At 43.0% G+C, this 21,701-nt stretch overlaps 2 non-coding genes across 2 annotated transcripts; both read right to left on the bottom strand.

Moving 5' to 3' along the window:
- Positions 1-303: 303 nt before the first annotated feature.
- On the bottom strand, positions 304-375 carry TRNAM-CAU (transfer RNA methionine (anticodon CAU)). The gene has a single exon. It is a non-coding gene; the product is annotated as a tRNA-Met (tRNA).
- Positions 376-7,121: 6,746 nt separating this feature from the next.
- TRNAN-GUU (transfer RNA asparagine (anticodon GUU)) lies at positions 7,122-7,195 on the bottom strand. Its single transcript has one exon. It is a non-coding gene; the product is annotated as a tRNA-Asn (tRNA).
- Between the last annotated feature and the right edge of the window lie 14,506 nt (positions 7,196-21,701).

The following is a 21,701-nucleotide window of genomic DNA, read 5'->3' as shown; positions in this document are numbered from 1 at the left end:
AGTCCTTAAATACCAAGATATTACCTCAGTTCAAAATCCAAACAGAAACAATCCTCATGAACCATGGGGGGAGGGGGGGGGATCTTTGACAAGCCGATGGCTTCCACTATCCGTCGAGGACACTAGAGACAGGTAAATTCAGGTACAAATCTCCCACGTTCGTTATTGTGCCTTTATTTGTTAACATATAGCTAGCTCAACCTGTAATTTGTAATTACTTATATTGAAGGGGGTAGCAAGACACTGCTATGTACCTACATTTGTAATGAAAAAACATGAATAAAATACTTTAAAACAACTTCGTAGCAGAGCGTAGTTTCGATCTACGGACCTCTGGGTTATGGGCCCAGCACGCTTCCACTGCGCCACTCTGCTGCTGGTGTTATTTGGATGATACACTTTATACATCTTTTATAATATTGTAATTGGTAATATTTTCTTCATAAATAAAAGTATCAGTGTTTCTGCGCAGTAACGCACCAGTACGCACTGATCTTGCGCATGGGATGCGCACGTCATGGTTACTGGGCACAGCCAGCTGCGTATGACATACATCATAGCATGGGTATGTGATCAGTGCTGCACACGATGGGTATGGGTTCACTACCACTCATGAACAGGACATGTATTGGAGGCACTAACGCTCACAGGATAGGTATACATGGGGTCTACAGGATAAGTATGGGATCCACTCAGCCCTGGAGGCTGATCTGTCGTGTTTGTTGAGGTCTATAGCAACTCTTCTTGCATGTAAACATTCCAAGCATAAGAATTATATTTAGTGTCTGGACCCAGATTCATCAGTCAGTTACGCAAGTACTTACGAACATGTTATCTCAATCTTTGGCGACTCTACACATTAAACAGTTGATGAGCTCCGAAGGACTGGGAGGCTGTTTATAATTATATATTATTTTCTAAATTATTGTGTTATGCCGCCAAAACTCGGTATGTAGCTGTTCAACCCGTCCTCCTAATAGAACGGCGCCTTTTGACGAATACTCTTCCCAAGACCAACAATTGTCGTACTAGAAAATGGTAGCGGCTCGTGAAACTGCAGCCTATCCTCTTGTGTTGGTAGTACTTATAGTAACGATGAGGACCACAGTAAATATATCAACGTACGCAACGTACGTAACGTACGCACGTACGTATGCAACGTACGGACCACAGTAAATATATCAACGAAACGCTGTGCGTACTAGTGGCTTTACAAGAAAGTAAATACTGTACTATCCAATGTATTCTCACAAACCCAATGTACCTTCTTGTATATATATAAATAAATAAATAAATAAATAAACGTACAACGCAATTACAAAGTAGAAATTTGTACTATTGAATTTAGACAAACCGGAAAAGGTTTTATATTTATGTTGCAAAGACAACCTTAACCAACAGAACCTTCCTAGGCCTAATACACGCTATCTGAGGCCTAATATCGTACATATTTATTTATTTATTTATTTATTTATTTATTTATGCATATACAAGAATGTACATAAGGAATGTGAGGATACAATTGTGGTAATTACAGTCTTGTAAAGCCACTAGCACGCGCAGCGTTTCGGGCAGGTCCTTAAACTAAGAAAATTTTAAGGAGGTAAATACTTGCAAAATTTATAGACAAAAAAATGATAACAGATTACATGGAATGAAAAAAAAAAGATGAGAGAAAATTATAGGTACAGTATATTAAAGCACATAGGTAGCTATGATTGATTGCAATGACAGCTTAAAATGGTAGTTGACAACAAATTGGTAGGCACAATACAGCAGAAACAATATAAGATTGATTGCAATGACAGCTTGAATGGTAGTTGACAAAAATTGGTAGTCACAATACAGCATATGGCTAGCACATAAAAGAAGACAGCAATGAACACAATGATAAGGTTGTTTGATATTACATAAAAATTATGAGATTGGGTACCACTAGGTACAGAGCAAATTTAAAGCTCAGTGTAGGAAACTAAATAGATGAAGTTAGGTACTTTTTGGTTTTGCTTTTAAATAAGGCAAAAGTTTTACAGTTTTTCAATTCACTAGGGAGTGAGTTCCATAGACTAGGTCCCTTAATTTGCATAGAGTGTTTACACAGATTAAGTTTGACCCTGGGGATATCAAAGAGATATTTATTTCTGGTGTGGTGATAATGGGTCCTATTACATCTGTCCAGGGAGAGTTTCAGAGCATGGTTTGCATTTAAGAACAGGGTTTTGTAAATGTAGTTGACACAAGAGAATGTGTGGAGGGAGTTAATATTTAGCAAGTTTAGAGATTTAAACAAGGGAGCTGAGTGTTGTCTGAAAGCAGAGTTAGTTATTATTCTGATAGCAGATTTTTGCTGTGTGATGATGGGCTTAAGGTGGTTTGCAGTGGTAGACCCCCATGCACAGATACCATAATTAAGATAGGGGTAGATTAGTGCATAATATAGTGAGAGGAGAGCAGAGTTAGGAACATAATATCTGATTTTGGAGAGTATACCAACTGTCTTAGAGACTTTCTTAGTTATGTGTTGAATGTGGGTGCTGAAGTTGAGTCTCTTGTCTAGGAATAGGCCAAGAAACTTGCCATCATTTTTATTACTGATGTTAATGTTGTCTATCTGTAGCTGAATTGCATTTGATGATTTGCTTCCAAATAAGATGTAGTAAGTCTTTTCGATGTTTAATGTTAGTTTGTTCGTTGACATCCATAAGTGGACTTTTTTTAATTCATTATTCACAACATTATTTAGTGTATGTGGGTTGAGGTTTGAGTAGATAAGGGTAGTATCGTCAGCAAACAATATAGGTTTGAGAATATTAGAGACATTAGGCAGATCGTTTATATATATAAGAAATAGAAGAGGTCCTAAGATGCTGCCCTGTGGCACTCCAACGGTAATTGGTAGAGTGGAAGAAGTTGTATCATTGATGGTTACATATTGGTGTCTGTCACTAAGATAGGATCGGATGTAGTCAAGGGCAAGGCCTCGGATTCCATAATGCTGGAGTTTAAGTAAGAGGTAGTTGTGATTAACAGTATCAAAGGCTTTTCTTAGGTCAATGAAGAGTCCAATCGGAAACTCATTTTTGTCAAGGGCTGAGTAGATAATGTCAAGGAGACTAATGATTGCATCATTGGTACTCTTTTGGGACCGGAAGCCAAACTGGCAGGGGCTGAGTATGTCGAATTTTACGAGGTAGGAATAGAGCTGTTTGTAAATAATTTTTTCAAATATTTTTGATAGAATGGGTAGATTTGATATTGGTCTATAATTGTTTATGTCCGCCGGATTGCCTCCTTTATGGACTGGCGTTACTCTTGCTTTTTTGAGGATATCAGGGAAGGTGTGACACTCTATAGATTTGTTGAACAGTAGTGCTATGGGTGGGGCAAGGGCATGGGAGGCTCTCTTGTACACAATGGACGGAATTTCACTGGTGTTCCCTGCCTTGGTTTTTAGAGAGTGTATGATGGACACAACATCTGCCGGGCTGATTGGTGAAAGGAGAAGAGAGTTTGGATAGCTGCCAGAGAGATATGTGTTAATATGTGTCTGAGTCTGTGGGATTTTACTGGCAAGATTAGCACCAACCGATGAAAAGAAACTATTAAATTCATTTGCCATTTCAAAATCAGTTGACGGTATATCCCCATCCTTGTAGAGTTTTATTTGGTTATGTGAGTGTTGTTTAGTTCCTAGGATACTAGAGATAGTTTTCCAAGTGTTTTTCATGTTGCCTTTTGATTCATTGAATCTATTCACATAATATGCAAGTTTTGCCTTTCTTATGATACTGGTAAGCATTGATGAGTACCTTTTAGCTACTTCCTTTGAAACTAGGCCAATCCTAACTTTCTTTTCATATTCATGTTTCTTGTTGATTGAGTTGAGAATGCCACTTGTGAGCCATGGATTGTTTAATCTTTTGTCAGTTACTTGCTTTGTAAGAAGGGGACAATGAAGGTTGTAGAGGCTTAGAGTTTTGGAGAGGAAGAGGTTAGCTAATGAATTTATATCATGGGTATTATTGAATTCAGAATCTCAGTTAATATTGTGAAGTGCCTCTGTAAGATTGTCTAAAGCTGATTCACTGTGTAGCCTAAATGAAAGTTTCTTGCTTTTTGGTGGTGTTATGTCCATGTTCGCTATGAGAAAGGTAGGATAGTGGTCAGTTGTTCTGTCGTAGATTATACCAGATACAAGGGGAGCTGTTATGTTTGTCCATATGTGGTCCAAGGTAGTGGCTGATGTTTGAGTGACTCGGGTAGATTTGGTGATAGTGGGGATTAGCATACAGGAGTTCATGCTGTTAAGGAAATAGTCAACTTGAGAGCAGTTTTGTTGACCCAGGTCAATATTAAAGTCTCCTCCCAGAATGATGTGGTTTTTGTTGAGATTGTTGTTTATAATAAGATTCCTTAGGTTGTCTGAGAAAGAAGCTATGTTAGTATTGGGAAATCTATAGATGGCTCCAATAGTCAAAGAGGATTTAAGGGATTTAATTGTAAACTGAGCAAAAGTATATTCACAGTAGTCATCTCTGTCACTAATAACACTGTTGCAGATAAATGTATCTCTGTAATATATAGCTGTGCCACCACCTTTTTTATTAGGCCTACAGTTATGAATGGCTTTATAACCAGCTAAGTTGTAGAGTTGGGTATAGTCTTTATTTAGCCAAGTTTCTGTTAAAATAATGAACGATAGGTTAGTACCTAGTGCTGTGAGTAATGCATTTAAATCGTCAAAATGTTTACCAAGTGATCTAACATTTTGGTTATAAACTGATAGACAGGTGCTATTTTGGAGTTTGTTTTTAGCCTGGTGTGCTGTGAAATACTTACAATAATGATGATCAATGTGTTGGTTGGTATAGATATGAGACAGAAGATTTTGATCAGGATCAATATCAGTGTGCATAGAGATGCAGAGGGATCACGATACAAGATACACGATAAAGCAAAACACAAGAATAAGAGCAGATACAATAAAATAGTAACAATTTAGAAGTAAAATAAAGATCCAATAGATAGCCAGGGAGGACACAGAAGTTACATAAAATAAAACACAAAAAATCAGTAGAGACTGACAATATAAATGTAAAATAAAAAATAATAAGAAAAATAATAATCATAAAAAAATGATCTTGAAGATAATTAGCTTAGTAATGGTTAATTAACAGGGTAATAAAAAGCCCTAGGTTTAGTGACAAGGGGATTAACTAAGAACAAATAATTAAGAGTATAAAACAGGCAAAGATGACAAACAAAAAATAAAGTAAAAATTAAAATAAAAATAAAAATAAACACCTTTGGAAAGGAAAGGCAGAGCTTAAGTACACTTTGGTTGTATGTGAGACTACAAATTATGTTCTGGTTATTCAGCTGATATCCCACAGTCATCCAGGAAAGAAGTGAGGTGTGCTTCAGTGGTTATGACATAAGTTTTTCCAGTGTCAGTCTTCCTAGCTATTATTTTACCATCGCGCACAAAACAATGTTTAATAGCAGTGGATCTATTGCGAATTCCACGTAGTTTAAATAAGAGATTTTGTCTGAATCTGGTAAGACATTCGTTCACATAAACCTTGGATTTCCTAGCGACTGCAGCAGTGATAAGGTCTGACTTGCGGGAGCAGCTATCTAACTTCACGCGTATCCTTCTGTTGTTTGCACCAGATGATTTGGTACCCACTCTATAAGCTGACTTAATGTCTCTTGCTTCGATTGAATAATTCAACTTAGTACGCAATTCCTGGATCACGATGGCAGTACAGTCTTCTCTGTCAGTTTCATGGAGAAAATCCTGTGATGAGATGATGACAGAATCAAGGAGCTTAAGTTGGTCTGATTCGTCTTGGGTTGCAGTGTGTTGCTGTTGTAGGGAGTTAAAGTGGTTCTCTAACTTTTGTAACATCTCTTCTTGCTTCTTAGAGGTTTCTGCTGGTTTAAAGTTAGTAACCGAGATCCGAAGAGAGCTTAATTCATGTTCGAGGTGGCCGACTCTGGCAGACAGATCTTGGTTAGCCTTGTGCATTGCCAAAGCATCACTCTGAAGCTTCATTATCAGGTCCGACTGCTCTCGGATTATAGACTTTTGGTCATCATGTATTTGAGTCAATAATCTGAGCCATGGATTATCAGCGGGACGCTTAAAGTCAGTACATGGGGAGGCAGCTCGTTTAAGTTGCTCCATATGGTTACATAACTGTTGTAAGGCTCGAGTCAGTGACGACGCTTCAATCAGCTGGGAAGGTTTGTTATTGTTGACGCAGGGAGGGTCGGTACTCCCCCCGGTAGCCCCTAAGGGGGAGACAGCCGCATTATTCCTGTTGCTAGCTTGGCTGGTTGGGTTCATCCTGATAGGTGTGCTATCATTCTTTACGGCCTTGCCGAGCTTAGAATTGTTTAGCATGGTAGCAGCAGAGATGTATGCAGCAGATGGGGTAGACTTGTTGATATGGCAGCAGCAAACGTCAGGTTAGCTTCCTCCAGGGAGCAACACTAATGAGGTCGAGATGAGGTAGTAGGTTAGGTTTTGTCGAATATTTCGGTCACATTTAGGTCACTGGGTACTTAGCTGCCTTCTGGGGTTGTTACATCATGTTAGGGATGTTGTGGGCTCAAGGAGCAGCTGATAAAGTTGGAGGGGGAGCAGGGTCGTCAGGAGCGGATGAGCGTTCGAGCGTGCATCCATACTAGACCTATACTAGCTATACTAGACCTTGGAATTTATATATTTTGTTTAACTTTATTTTTTCAGACTATAAAGTTGTTAGTACTATATACTTCACTTCCGACTATAAAGAGTCTATAATTATGACTATAATTAAGAATTCAGACTATAAAGTGATCAGTAAGTACTATTATGTAATGACTTAGTACGTCAACGTTTGTACTATGGAGCATATACAACAACTACTGTGTAAACAGGAGGATGGGTCGCGACGTTGACATACTGTGCCGTTCTCTGTTGTGTTAGGATAAGGTCACTTACGCGCGAGAGTTTGTTGACGTTGGCAGACTTGAGGAGGACGGGCTGGATCACGGGGCCAAGTGTGACATCGCTGTCAAGTGTGTTATGTCGGTCTTGTCTGAGGTCAACCCCTAGAGTTGGCCTAAATAATCGCCCCCGGGTGGGCTCGAACCACCAACCTTTCGGTTAACAGCCGAACGCGCTAACCAATTGTGCCACGGAGGCTCGAGGAACGTACTAAACAAATTTGTAATAAGGCGGAATTACTTAGATATCGAAGTGTAATAATTATCTGAGATCTTTTCCTGATGATGATAATTCCTATAGTGTCTTAATGCCTAAAGTAACCTTGTGTCTAGTGGTCACGACGGAGACGGGAAGTCGGCAGCTTGTCAATGGTTCCTCCATTTTTCCTAAGTTTCCTCCTTTATTTCCCTAATTTTCCTCCTTTCCCCCCACAAAAAAGAGTAACAACAACAAAAAAGACTCTGGGGTTGGAGTCCCTGTGCCTTCTTGTACCAACTTCCAGGTTAACTCCGGAGCTGGAGCCCCCCTGGGGGCAGTTCCTTGTTGCCTTCAACCTCGTTCTGACAGTTCCTGTGACGGCGCTGGAACCTGTCTTATTGGTGTTTGCCTTTCCAATTGAGACGATCGGTGATGTGGAGAGGGGGGACCTGCTGCATAGGTGACAGCTTCTTCCCCGTATCAACCTACCCTGGCTTTGTGCCCTGGAGAGGCCACTCCAGACCGACAACCAGAGCACAACTCCATAGTCTCCTGAGACAGATGGACGCCTACTACTTGGATGGTCCACCAGTTTTTACACTCTTGTAAAGCCACTAGCACGTATTGCGTCTCGGGCAGGTAATTTATCCTAATACGGCTAAGTCCTAAGATTGATATTAATTTTAATTATTAACTCCGGAATACGACCCGTCAAATAATTTCACTGCTGGGTGAAGAGAGGAGTAAAGTTAAGGATTGGAACCCAGTCAATCCTCTCCGGCCAGGATACGAACTCAGACTAAATTGTTCGCGAAGTGCGGGGGCTAGTGTTTCACCACTGCGCCACGGGGATTGCATGCACGGGTACCAGTCATTGAAAGTTGCACAACAATTGGGAACTCTAATAAGAAAGTCAACTTTACTTTCAAGGAAAATAAAGTTACTGAACTGTAAACATCTCTGGTGCGGCCACATTTGGACTGCTGTATCAAGCATAGAGGCCTCAGCTTCAGAACATATCTGCTTTGGAGAAAGTACAACACAGAGCGACAAAAAGCGTCTCAGAACTAAATCGGCTCCCATACCAGGAACGGTTGAGGGCCCCAGGACTAACACAGCAAGCCAGACGGGGCATGGCGGCTCCCATACCAGGAACGGTTGAGGGCCCCAGGACTAACACAGCAAGCCAGACGGGGCATGGTGGCTCCCATACCAGGAACGGTTGAGGGCCCCAGGACTAACACAGCAAGCCAGACGGGGCATGGTGGCTCCCATACCAGGAACGGTTGAGGGCCCCAGGACTAACACAGCAAGCCAGACGGGGCATGGTGGCTCCCATACCAGGAACGGTTGAGGGCCCCAGGACTAACACAGCAAGCCAGACGGGGCATGGTGGCTCCCATACCAGGAACGGTTGAGGGCCCCAGGACTAACACAACAAGCCAGACGGGGCATGGTGGCTCCCATACCAGGAACGGTTGAGGGCCCCAGGACTAACACAGCAAGCCAGACGGGGCATGGTGGCTCCCATACCAGGAACGGTTGAGGGCCCCAGGACTAACACAGCAAGCCAGACGGGGCATGGTGGCTCCCATACCAGGAACGGTTGAGGGCCCCAGGACTAACACAGCAAGCCAGACGGAGCATGGTGGCTCCCATACCAGGAACGGTTGAGGGCCCCAGGACTAACACAGCAAGCCAGACGGGGCATGGTGGCTCCCATACCAGGAACGGTTGAGGGCCCCAGGACTAACACAGCAAGCCAGACGGGGCATGGTGGCTCCCATACCAGGAACGGTTGAGGGCCCCAGGACTAACACAGCAAGCCAGACGTGGCATGGTGGCTCCCATACCAGGAACGGTTGAGAGCCCCAGGACTAACACAGCAAGCCAGACGGGGCATGGTGGCTCCCATACCAGGAGCGGTTGAGGGCCCCAGGACTAACACAGCAAGCCAGACGGGGCATGGTGGCTTCCATACCAGGAACGGTTGAGGGCCACAGGACTAACACAGCAAGCCAGACGGGGCATGGTGGCTCCCATACCAGGAACGGTTGAGGGCCCCAGGACTAACACAGCAAGCCAGACGGGGTATAGCGGCTCCCATACCAGGAACGGTTGAGGGCCCCAGGACTAACACAGCAAGCCAGACAGGGCATGGTGGCTCCCATACCAGGAACGGTTGAGGGCCCCAGGACTAACACAGCAAGCCAGACGTGGCATGGTGGCTCCCATACCAGGAACGGTTGAGGGCCCCAGGACTAACACAGCAAGCCAGACGGGGCATGGCGGCTCCCATACCAGGAACGGTTGAGGGCCCCAGGACTAACACAGCAAGCCAGACGGGGCATGGTGGCTCCCATACCAGGAACGGTTGAGGGCCCCAGGACTAACACAGCAAGCCAGACGGGGCATGGTGGCTCCCATACCAGGAACGGTTGAGGGCCCCAGGACTAACACAGCAAGCCAGACGGGGCATGGTGGCTCCCATACCAGGAACGGTTGAGGGCCCCAGGACTAACACAGCAAGCCAGACGGGGCATGGTGGCTCCCATACCAGGAACGGTTGAGGGCCCCAGGACTAACACAGCAAGCCAGACGGGGCATGGTGGCTCCCATACCAGGAACGGTTGAGGGCCCCAGGACTAACACAGCAAGCCAGACGGGGCATGGTGGCTCCCATACCAGGAACGGTTGAGGGCCACAGGACTAACACAGCAAACCACAGCATACAGAAGAGTGTACAATATACAGAACAGCGAACAGTATACAGAACAGCGTACAGTACACAGGACAGTATACAGAAGTGTTCAGTATACAGAAGAGTGTACAGCATACAGTATGCAGAACGGCGTACAGTATACAGAGCAGTGTACAGTATACAGAACCCTGTACAGTATACAGAACCCTGTGCAGTATACAGAACAGTGTACAATATACAGAACAGTGTACAGTATACAGAACCTCGTACAGTATACAGAACACTGTACCAATAATCCTGTCCAATAACGATGGTCAGCTTTCAGCCACTGATACTGCTATTGAATTCAATAGGTTCTTCTCATCCATTGGGTCATCCCTTGCTAATGATATTCCATCTTCCAGTACTAATGTTCAGGACTATCTTACAGGTAACTACCCACAGTCTCTGTACCTAACGCCCGCTAATTCCACTGATGTAAATGAGGTAATCCTTTCCCTTAAGACCAAGTCTACTGCCCTTTCGGAGATACCAATTCTAATCCTGCCTAACTTGTCTAAAATATTTGAAAAACTAATCTACAAGCAGCTTTACTCCTATCTAGCCAAACACAATATACTTAGCTCATGTTAATATGGCTTTAGACCCCCAAAAAAGCATTAACGATGCACTTATTAGTACGATTAACTTGATACATGCAGCTCTTGATAAAAATGAGTTCCCTGTTGGGTTAGTTATTGGCCTTGCCCTTGATTACATCCGATCCTATCTTAGTGACAGACACCAATATGTAACCATCAATGATACAACTTCTTCCACTCTACCAATTACCGTTGGAGTGCCACAGGGCAGCATCTTAGGACCTCTTCTATTTCTTATATATATAAACGATCTGCCTAATGTCTCTAATATTCTCAAACCTATATTGTTTGCTGACGATACTACCCTTATCTACTCAAACCTCAACCCACATACACTAAATAATGTTGTGAATAATGAATTAAAAAAAGTCCACTTATGGATGTCAACGAACAAACTAACATTAAACATCGAAAAGACTTACTACATCTTATTTGGAAGCAAATCATCAAATGAAATTCAGCTACAGATAGACAACATTAACATCAGTAATAAAAATGATGGCAAGTTTCTTGGCCTATTCCTAGACAAGAGACTCAACTTCAGCACCCACATTCAACACATAACTAAGAAAGTCTCTAAGACAGTTGGTATACTCTCCAAAATCAGATATTATGTTCCTAACTCTGCTCTCCTCTCACTATATTATGCACTAATCTACCCCTATCTTAATTATGGTATCTGTGCATGGGGGTCTACCACTGCAAACCATCTTAAGCCCATCATCACACAGCAAAAATCTGCTATCAGAATTATAACTAACTCTGCTTTCAGACAACACTCAGCTCCCTTGTTTAAATCCCTAAACTTGCTAAATATTAACTCCCTCCACACATTCTCTTGTGTCAACTACATTTACAAAACCCTGTTCTTAAATGCAAACCATGCTCTGAAACTCTCCCTGGACAGATGTAATAGGACCCATTATCACCACACCAGAAATAAATATCTCTTTGTTATCCCCAGTGTCAAACTTAATCTGTGTAAACACTCTATGCAAATTAAGGGACCCAGTCTATGGAACTCACTCCCTAGTGAATTGAAAAACTGTAAAACTTTTGCCTTATTTAAAAGCAAAACCAAAAAGTACCTAACTTCATCTTCTTAGTTTCCTACACTGAGCTTTAAATTTGCTCTGTACCTAGTGTTACCCAATCTCCTAATTTTTATGTAGTGTCAAACAACCTTATCATTGTGTTCATTGCTGTCTTCATTTATGTGCTAGCCATATGCTGTATTGTGACTACCAATTTTTGTCAACTACCATTCAAGCTGTCATTGCAATCAATCTTATATTGTTTCTGCTGTATTGTGCCTACCAATTTGTTGTCAACTACCATTTTAAGCTGTCATTGCAATCAATCTTAGCTACCTATGTGCTTTAATATACTGTACCTACAATTTTCTCTCATCTTTTATTTATTTATTTTTTTTTTCATTTCATGTAATCTGTTATCATTTTTTTGTCTATAAATTTTGCAAGTATTTACCTCCTTAAAATTTTCTTAGATTAAGGACCTGCCCGAAACGCTGCGCGTGCTAGTGGCTTTACAAGACTGTAATTACCATATTTGTATCCTCACATTCCTTATGTACATTCTTGTATATGCATAAATAAATAAATAAATAAATTTGTGGACCTGCGTAAGGCTTTTGACACTGTCAACCACTAAAACCTTCTTTTTAAATTACATCATTGTGAAGTCAGAGGTCACTCCTTGCAGTACCTTCAATCTTACCTTACTGACAAGCTCTAGTATGTTTTTGTGAATAATTCAATTTCTTCCACCCTACCTATCAACATTGGTGTTCCTTAGTTCCTGGTGCATACTTGGCCCTCTCCTCTTTCTCATCTACATTAATGACCTTCCAAATGCCTCTCAGCACCTCAAACCAATTCTATTTGCTGACGACACAACCTTCATCTTCTCCAGTCCTGACCCTCTTACTTTGTCACAGTGAATACTGAACTAAATAAAGTCCGTCTCTGGCTAACTGCCAACAAACTCACCCTCAACATTGACAAAACTTTCTATATTTTGTTTGGCAATAAATCCTCAAATCAAATTAATCTAAGGATAAACAATATTCAAATTTGTAACAAAGTAGATGGCAAATTCCCTGGTGTTCTCATAGACACCAAGCTGAATTTCCAGGGACACATTCTAAATATATCAAAAGAAGTTTCAAAAACTGTTGGCATTCTTTCTAAGATCAGATATTATGTACCTCGCCTTGCCCTGGTGATGCTCTATTACTCTCTCATCTATCCTTATCTCAATTATGGTATTTGTGCTTGGGGTTCTACTACACAAAATCATTTATGCCCTCTAATTATTAAACACAAAGCTGCTATTAGAACAATATCTAAATCTGGCCCCAGACAGCACTCGGTACCCTTATTCAAATCTTTAAATATGTTAGATATTAAGTCACTGCACATCCTCTCATGTGTACTCAATATATTTAAAACTCTGAACTGCAATGTCAATCCTGACCTTAGAAGCTTCCTAGAAGGTTGTAACAGAACTCATGAGCATCGCACCAGAAACAAATATCTATTTGATATTCCAAGAGTGCGACTTAACCAAACTAGAAATGCTCTACAATTCAAGGGACCCAGAATGTGGAACGACCTTCCCAATCATGTCAAAGACTGTACCTCTCTCAACCAGTTTAAGAGTAAAACCAAGTACTACCTAATTAACTCCATGTACCCTACCTTACCCACTAAATGTCAACCCATGTCTTGCTATTTTTTTTAAACAATGCTGTTTGTTTACCAACTTGTACAATTGCTGATTTCTGCCATGTTCCCCCCCTTTTTTTATTTTTTTTTTCAACATAATTTATACCTAATCCCAATTACTATTAAGTTTTAGTCTAAGTTCCCCCCCCCCCCACACCTTGCTCGAAACGCTATGCGTACTAGTGGCTTTAGGTATTGTATGTACTAGCTCTATTTATAAATCCAACATTATGTTCGTAAATCAACTATGTATGTACTTCCCTGAATAAAATTTACTTTACTTACTTTACCAGTAATAGAAGACAAACGACCCTGCCAATGGGCAAGGATTGAGGAATGAATAACTGGGTAGAAGTTGGAATAGAGGATACCTTTACGGGAGATGGCACAAGTGTGGAGAGCCTCCTTAGCGGCAGCGTCTGCACGCTCATTTAAGGACACACCAATATGGCTGGGAACCCAACAAAACTCCACAGTCTTCACTCTACTAGAGATAAGAAACAGCCAATGTTGAGTTTCGACTACTACAGAATGGACTGAATTAAAGCACTCCAGAGCCATGAGGGCACTGTGAGTGTCAACTACAACAACAAAGGAGAGTTGACAGCGAGAAAGCAGTGACGAAGGACATACAAAATAGCATAAAGTTCCACCATGAAGATGCTAGTCTCCGGAGGCAGGCGACACATATAGGTGTTGTCAGGAAAAACAACAGAGTAGCCTACACCGTCGGCAGACTTAGACCATTCTGTACTTAGATTTAGACCCAGACTTTACTCCTCTTACCACCCCCCCCCCCTGTAGGAGGGGTAAAGCTTTAGCCACGTGTCACGTGAGTCAAAGTTTAACAAAACTGAGGAAAGGGGACCCTTCAAAGGGGCAAGGACGGAACGACATGAAGAGAAATATTGGTAACAAGAACCGAAAGAGAATCTTGTATGCGAGACAATCGTACAGAAAGAGGTAAGTGGTGAAAGGGAACAGGGGACCACAAGAGGAGTAAAGGTTAAAGTACGACATTAACGAGAGTAAGGGACCGTGCAAGGTAGCGAAGACAGTAGCGATCATGTTGATCCTGTAGAGACAGGACGCCAGTTTGGGCGTTAGCGATCACAGGCTTAGGGTAGGAGTCGAAAGAAAGGCACCAGATCTGAGGAGCAACCCAGTATGGTGCAGAGCATCCAAACGGTGAAGAGTAGAAGGAGAAGTAGATGAGTAAGCAGGGCTACCATAATCGAGTTTAGACAGTAAGAGAGAGGAATGTAGAAAGAGGAGCATGCGCCTATCCCCTCCCCAAGTATGAGACAAGACCTTATATCGGTTAGGGGCCTTAGAGCGTTCAACTCGGAGGTAAGAGATATAGGGGGACCAAGACACACAAGTGTCAAAGATTAACCTCAAAAGATTAGCAGAATCTTTGTACACAATGGGATGACAATAGAGCGACAAAGGGGGATGAACGACCTGCTTCTAATTAAAAGTCATAGCACAAGTTTTAGTTGTAAAGAACTTGAAGCCATGATTGGTGACCCAAGACGACACGGCATCAATCTTAAGTTAAAGCCGTCGGTGAAGGAAGGCGAGTCATCACCTCGACAGTAGAGGGTAAGATCATCAACATAGAGTGCTGAGAAGATGCCAGAGGGAAGGGAGGAAAGAAGACCATTGAGGGCAACCAGAAAAAGAGTAGTGCTCAGAACATTACCTTGGGGCACACCATCGTAATGCCGAAAAGAGGCACAGGGAGTGTTACCAAACCTCACTCTAAAGGAACGAGTAGAGAGAAGGCTTCGGAGGAAGAGAGGGAGATTACTACGAAGGCTAAAAGAACGGAGTTGGGACAGATTATGGTATCTCCAGGTGGTGTCGTATGCCTTTTCCAGGTCAAAAAGGACAACAACAACGGAGGTCTTCGTAGCAAAAGCAGTACGAATATGGATCTCCAAGTTCACCAAGACATCAGTCAAGCTGCAGCACTTGCAAAAGCCAAATTGAGAAGTGGAGAGCTGTGATAGTGTTCCAAGAACCACATCAGACGAACATTGACCACATGTTCAAAGAGTTTGCAGATGCAACTTGTGAGGGCAATGGGTCAGAAGTCCTTAGGTGATGTCCTTAGAGACCCAGGTTTCCGAATAGGAAGAACAACTGCTTCAGGCCAGTCCTCAGGGACTGACGACGACTCCCGGGTACAGTTATACAGATTCAGTAAATACTGCAACGCGCTTGGAGGGAGATGATGCAGCATCTCATAATGAATGTCATCTGAGCCTTTTGACACTGCACATGTGAATTTAAGGGCACCATCTAATCTTGAGGTTCCTCGAGGTTATCTTGAGATGATTTCAGGGCTTTGAATCCCCGCGGCCCGGCTCTCGACCAGGCCTCCTTTTTGTTACACGCCCCCAGGAAGCAGCCCATAGCAGCTGTCTAACTCCAAGGTACCTATTTACTGTTAGGTGAACAGATGCATCAGGGTGAACGAAACTCTGCCCATTTGTTTCCGCCTCTACCAGGGATCGAACCCAGAACCTCAGGACTACGAGGTTGAGAGGTAGTCAACCTACGTAGTCCTCAGGACTACGAGGTTGACTACACAGCTGAGAGGACAGCTGAGCACTGTCCTCTCAGCTGTCAGGCCCCCAAAGTTCAAAGTTGAAAAAAACATGCCCAAAGTTCCTGTATCTGATGCCTGACAGCTGGGTGGACAGGAATTATAGTCCTGAGGTTCCGGGTTCGATCCCCGGGTGGAGGCAGAGACAAATGGGCAAAATGTTTCTTTCACCCTAATGCCCCTGTTACCTAGCAGTCAATAGGTACCTGGGAGTTAGACAGCTGCTACAGTCTGCTTCCTGGGGGTGTGGAACAATAAGGAGGCCTGGTCGAGGACTGGGCTGCGAGGACGCTAAGCCCCGAAATCATCTCAAAATAACCTCAAGATAACCTATTGTAAAGTCTAGGATAGGGAATGTACTCCTGAATGGAACATCTGGCATCAGCAAGAATTATATAAAGTGGAAGGGTCCTACTATCAAAAGTGATCCTCACAATACGAAGAGGCTGATGACGACCACAAAAGGTTTGGGTGAACGTATCAACCTGGAGGACAGAATGGCCTTGGGCTGCAAGGATATGTTTAATATCCTCGTGGCAGTCTTTCAGGTCCCTAACACCAGCCGCAACATAGTGCGGGCGGATAACAGTGCCAATACTGACATTTAACCGGGTATTTTTGGAGATCCTAACAGGGGTCTCCCCAATGCTGGACAATATGGCTAAGTGGGCAGCTGCTTCCTGAGAAGGAGCAGCAATGACACATGAACCAGTACGGGTGAGGTTAAAAGAAACAGAGGTATCCACTGAATCATCGAGGTGTTTATGGAGGAAGAAATCATCAGACTGTGTAGAATCCAGATGGTTAAGATCAAAGTATTTAGTCCACATAGCAGGGCCAAACAAGGTGTGGAACATATTAGCACTGGCAGGAATCATGCAAAATGCAGCTGTGTGGGGGGGAGGGGGGGGGGGGTTTGAACGAAGTACCCCCAGTAAGAGAGGGGGGGGGTTAAAAGTGATGAGGTGGTCATCCCTGGGGTCGTAGAGCTCAACCCCACCACAGAGGTGGGAGGGGACCGGAGGGGGTTAATCAAGAGGGTCAAAGGAGTAGCTTGGTCTGGGCCCAATGTAGCGGGGGCTGAAGAGCCCAATCTTCCAATACAGTCCACCTCGGGGGCTTGGTCGTCCACCCCACGAGCCTAGGGAAGTTATAAGAGGATCATTCAGTGGCATAGGAATAAGCAGGAAATAATTTAATTTACGAATAAACTCCCTTACCCACCATGGAAACACAATTAGAAGATAGAACACCCAGCAAGATGGCCCCCCCCCCCCACATCCCAGGGGTGCATCATGAGTATACTCCCCGCAATCATCACCTTAAGAACCGTCAGTCCGTCGAAATCGGGTTCAGCAACGCAGGTGAGGATTGACAATAAAGGCGTCCCCTCCCTCACAACGTCGGGTACCACAGTTCTACGGGTGAAAGTTTGCCTCCCCAAACATCCGGGCGTCAAAACAGAAGATGTTCGAAAGAATAATGAAGCATGCAAAAGATCGGCGGGAAATGACAATTAGAAAGAAGAAGAGGGAGAAGGCAAAACGAAACCTGAGGAAGAGGAAACAGCATCCAGCATGATTAGTGAAGACGGCAGAGGACTGTTCCATGGAGCATCACATCCTGGCTGCTGCCCACTAAGCACCCCTCACGAAAGGACAATGGGGTATGCCCTTTAGAAGCATAAGGCTACTAAAGGACAGAGGAAATGCTGTCCCATGGAGCATCACACCCTGACAGCAGCCCACCAAGCCTCCTCACGTCAACAACGGGCTGGAATGTGAAGGGGTGACGGTAGGAGACCAACTCCATCGTCACCCGGCGTTAAACCCTAAACTACTGCAGCAGACAACGACTGTCAAGTGGAAGGCCGTACAGGGGCTATGCTGACCCAAACCAACACTGATGCAACCCTACCAACAGCCATGTTAACTCTGCCTCAGGGGAAAAGGTAACTACTAGTCAGGGGCTGTTTTATGAGGGTTACCAGAAAACGTTTGTCACACAGAGAGCTGAACAAATGGAATTCAAACCAGTGATGCAGGTCACCTTGAATATACTTGGGTTTTTATCCAACAGTGGACCTAAACCCTACAACATAGTCAAACCCTACATTCCCTTGGGTGGTTACCTCAGACCTGTATTCTCTATAGTCGTGGACACAATCCCATCTGACCTACATGTACCAGGTCTAGGGATCACAATTAAACATTTAAAACAGCAGCGAGTCAAATTAGCTGACCCATAAAACAAATCTGACCGTATCAAAGATATAGGAGTGTTAATTGGGTCAGATTATTATAAATTCATCTCTGTCAAACACCAATTGTACGGGATGACCGTACTGAACTCTGCAGGTGGAAAGTCCCATTGTGTGAAGAGAACTAGAATGGTGGAGATGTGATTATAAACTAGTGAAGATATTGACTCCTATACGTTTCACCTTTTTTAAGCCGGGTCTTTCCCTCTAACCCCGTCCACTCCCACAGCAGTACACAGGTGCACATAGTTACATAGCAGTACACAGGTGCACATAGTTACACAGCAGTACACAGGTGCACATAGTTACACAGCAGTACACAGGTGCACATAGTTACACAGCAGTACACAGGTGCACATAGTTACACAGCAGTACACAGGTGCACACAGTTACACAGCAGTACACAGGTGCACATAGTTACACAGCAGTACACAAGTGCACATAGTTACACAGCAGTACACAGGTGCACATAGTTACACAGCAGTACACAGGTGCACAAAGTTACACAGCAGTACACAGGTGCACATAGTTACACAGCAGTACACAGGTGCACACAGCTACACAGCAGTACACAGGTGCACATAGTTACACAGCAGTACACAAGTGCACATAGTTACACAGCAGTACACAGGTGCACATAGTTACACAGCAGTACACAGGTGCACATAGTTACACAGCAGTACACAGGTGCACACAGTTACACAGCAGTACACAGGTGCACACAGTTACAAAAGCAGTGTGTAAACAAGAGGCTGGGTTGATATATTTGGAGGAGAGTGTGAAGCCCAGACTGTTACTGGGTCTCAGCCAGCAAGGGAGGCGCCACGCTGCCAGATGCATCAGTGTAAACATTGCCCCAACATCCCAGTGGAGTGTTTAAGGCACTCAACAACGGGTCGTTAGCAGTGTCTCCTATGACCAACTGCTCATACCTTTCCATGCATGTAATATTCTTTTGTCTTGGTGTCGAGAATGGCTGATCTTAATTACCTCAGGGAATGTTATTGATGAACAATCGTCAAGGGACTTACCAATATTAGACATATATGTGCAAGTTAGTGTATCCATTTATTGTTGTCCATTATGTGGAGTGTTTGACCATATGTTGATTTATTGGTAACTATTTTTGGCCAGGAAGTGAAGGTTATGTGGTGAAGATATTGAGCACATGAACACATTAGATGTATGTACAGTTTTGGCCAGAGGGTTACTTCAGTTACAGAGGAGACAGTCACGTGTGATACAAGACAATTAACAACATGTTTGTAACATGGTGTAACGGGAGTGTTGAGGAGAGTTCAAGAAGAGTACACTGAGGGGTTGTGGGTCCAGCCTCAGTTAAAGCCATTATTTGCCATCGTCATTTATTTTTATTAAATGTTCTATTTTTTTACTTAGGAGTTTATTTCCTACCTCTGCAGGTGTGGAAGTGACCCGAGAGTAATTAAAGCCCGTCACTATTTCTCGAATGCATATAGATACTAATCAGGATGGGAATAATCAAATTAGTGAGAAAATCCTTAGGAGCCGTGATGAGGATTCGAACCATTGTGGTGGGTATTCCCACGCACACACCCCAGACAATCAGGCCACGACATGGAAAAGGACTGCAATCTGGAGTTCTGCTGAACACACGAGGGTTTCCTGAGGCTTCTACTGAAGCCGGACCAGGATTTTCACACTATCCCTCCCCCCCCCCCCATGCACTCTGACAAAGTGCATGGGGGTAATCACATGTTAGTGTCATTACTCTGTGTATTAAAAGAGGAGCATCAGAGGTAGAACATTCCTAGATGACAGCCAGAGTGCATGGGGGGATGTGTGAAAATCCTGGTCAGGCTTCAGTGGAGATCAATGTTCAGGAGATCAATGGAAAACATAGACTTGCCAAATATCAATAAATATATAGGGGAGTGAAAGGCTAACAAAAAATATACCAGTTTACTGAGCATTAACATACCAAAAAAAGAATACAATCTATAAACTCACACTCAATGATTTATCCAGCTTCTCAAAGCTGGGCATGATCATCAACAGGTCTCAAAACTCCATACAATCAGCACTAGCTGACGCCAGGCTCTATCGTGGCGCAGTGGGACACTAGCGCCTATTATGCTGCTAACACCAATACAGGGTGGTGGTGGTGGTGTCACAACCATTAACAAATGAGGTATGAGGAATCAATATCATATACAGCACAATGACATCACTTAAGATCCTCAGGTACCCACGTCACTAAGATATATAACAGCACCTATCACCTGGTATAAAGGATGCACAATGGTAGAATTGATCCATGGTATACATTACTGCAACATGACAAATATCCTAGCAGTCAAATGACACAAATAAGGTCACAAAACCCGGACCGTAGCGACAACACATGCGCTCGACTGAGAAAATCAAAGAGTGACCGCCAGAGCCATGCTGGCCGGGAGCGACACTGTTTCCACCTCTTGAGTCAGCTGACTCCTCTCTTTCAAATATCTCAAGCTCATATACAGACATATCTCGATCAAGAACTTCTAATTCATATATCAACAAAATAAAGACCATAATACACAACCTTACATAATAATGCATATCAATAATAATTCAGTACATTAAAGATAATATAATGATATAAAAATATGTGAACAAAGAATTCATATTGGCAAGACATGGTAACACTGGCGGGAGAGGGGAGGAGGGGTTAAGGGAGGATTTCAAGACGTCTGCAAGCCAGCCATTATACATAAGTATACATGAATACAATATAAAGTATATATATACAAAACATGTGTATCAAAACCATGTTTATGTGGTATACATCTCCCAGTGCTAAAATATAATTTAATGTTAGAGGACAATGTAATGAACAATATTGAAAGGGAAATTACACAGTATACATGACAGTAATACATCCGAGACCTTAATTTATACATTCTCCATCATAGTTCACATAATATTTCCTATACAGCATTATGGAGCATTCCATAATATAAGCATATACGGATGTTTTTCAAGCTACATGACATTAGGCTACTGCTATTCACTAGACTTCCAATATATATCAACAAATAAATGGCAAGGACTTATGGTACAGATATATAATATACATAGATATATGTGGCATACATTGGCAATACACATTTAATACTAGTGTGTTGTCGAAAAAAGAATAACTACATAATTAATATTCGTGATACTAGGCTAATCAGCCAAGACATCACTATACAGTTTGAGCACATCATACACCAGCTACAGTATGATCATACTGGTGTATGTGTGGTCATAACACCACCTCACACCCATATGGTAATATCACAACACACCATGGTCCAGTATGGTAATATTACACCATGGACCAGTATGGTAATATCACAACACACCATGGTCCAGTATGGTAATATCACAACACACCATGGACCAGTATGGTAATATCACAACACACCATTGTCCAGTATGGTAATATCACAACACACCATGGACCAGTATGGTAATATCACAACACACCATGGTCCAGTATGGTAATATCACAACACACCATGGACCAGTATGGTA

This window comes from Procambarus clarkii, chromosome 38 (genome assembly GCF_040958095.1).
Source record: "Procambarus clarkii isolate CNS0578487 chromosome 38, FALCON_Pclarkii_2.0, whole genome shotgun sequence".
NCBI lineage: Eukaryota > Metazoa > Arthropoda > Malacostraca > Decapoda > Cambaridae > Procambarus > Procambarus clarkii.
The sequence above is the reverse complement of the archived record's forward strand: the minus strand, read 5'-3'. Positions and strand labels throughout refer to the sequence as shown.